This window comes from Acanthisitta chloris, unplaced genomic scaffold, assembly GCF_000695815.1.
Source record: "Acanthisitta chloris isolate BGI_N310 unplaced genomic scaffold, ASM69581v1 scaffold3400, whole genome shotgun sequence".
In the NCBI taxonomy this organism is placed as follows: Eukaryota; Metazoa; Chordata; class Aves; order Passeriformes; family Acanthisittidae; genus Acanthisitta; species Acanthisitta chloris.
Genome location: NW_008652057.1, coordinates 1,824 through 3,428, shown reverse-complemented (window position 1 = coordinate 3,428; position 1,605 = coordinate 1,824).

Sequence of the window (1,605 nt, the reverse complement as noted above, 5' to 3'; positions counted from 1 at the left end):
AAGAGTCCATCAGAACATTCCTGTTAAAGCCCTGTGAGCACCACTGGAAATGCCCCAAACAGCGGGACAACTCCACCGTGCCACGGAGCAGTCGCTCATCCCACTCTCCAGCCGTGTGAGTTTGCAAACAGGAAGGCTCTGTCACTCCAGTGATCCTTGCTAGAACCTTCCTGAGCTCTGCCATAATGGAGCAGCACACGAATCCACCTCCAACTTCAGGAAAAGAAGTGAGGACAACCAATTCTTTGCATTTGCACCAGTGCACAACACTCTCCTTCCGTCAGCAACTAACCACTGAGCTCAGCACCCCAGTGCTCCAGGACACCACGTGGTCATGGCCTGAATGCCACAGGACCAGGCTAGCACAGCCACTCCTGAGTGCCCAGCAAGACAATTCCAACAGGAGCAGGTCCTAAGACACTGAGCTACACCCAAGTGCTAAAGATCACAATGAGAATGCAGAGACAGCAATCACCAGTGGGATAAGCAACTCCCTGAAGCAGCTAAGCCCCATCTGCTGTCCTGAATTTCAGCTTTCCTTACTTCTCTCCTCCTTTGCAGATCTCTTGTTCTAAGCATCACTTCTGCAGGCACCAGACTGGGGCAGGAACAGGCTTAGCTGCCAAATCAGCACCTTGTCCCCAGCAGTCTGCAGCTACCCTGCAGACCTGCCGTGGAGGAGATGGTGCCAATCAGCTCAGACACAGGACATTCTGCTCTGACACATTTTGGGTTAGGTCACAGGAGCAAAACTCCCCAGAGCTGCAATGTCCATTGCAGGGCAGTCCTGCCAGGCTATGCACAAACGGGCACAGCTTTCCTCCAGGCAGGGATCAGCACCTCCACAACCAACACTTCCAACGAGCACTGAGTTCATCATCCCAGAAATCTCAGAATAACAGAACAATTTGGGTTGGAAGGACCCTAAAGCTCATCTCATTCCACCCCTGCCATGGGCAGGAACACCTTCCACCAGCCCAGGTGGCTCCAAGCCCCATCCAGCCTGGCCTGGAACACTCCCAGGGATGGAGCAGCCCGTTTGCCTTGGCTGACTCAAGAGGAAAGGACGTGGAGGCCACACCTTGCTCTGTACCTCAGGGAGGCACGGCTTCAGTGACAACCACTTGGGTTTCAGCCCTAGAGGAAGGCTCTGCTGAGAGAGAGGATGGCTCAGGAGGCAGAAGACAAACACAACCATCTGACAAGTTACCTGGCAAACTCTGTGGTAAGTGAGTGGGCAGGGCAGAGTGTGGGAGTGGCGCTGCATGGTGAGGGCTGGAGTGCAAACCAGCCAGAAGACCTAGAGAGAAAAACAAAGAAAGGAGAGGGGCAGAAAAGGAACAAATACACATCGCAGACAGAAATGAGCAGAGGAGCTGCAACAGTTAGCTGAGATCTCAGGATTCAGCTGTTGGGCCTTCTGAGCTAGCCCTGGGGTGTGCCCAAGCTTCTCCAAACGCAACTGCTGGAGATGCCAAAGCATGGACTTACAGCAGGAAAAGACAGCCAGAGAGATGGGTCTGAGCCACAGCACAGGGGACACACAGCTGCATGACCAGGATACTCACTGTGGCCAAGGCCGTGGTGGAAAGTTCCTGGAGCAGG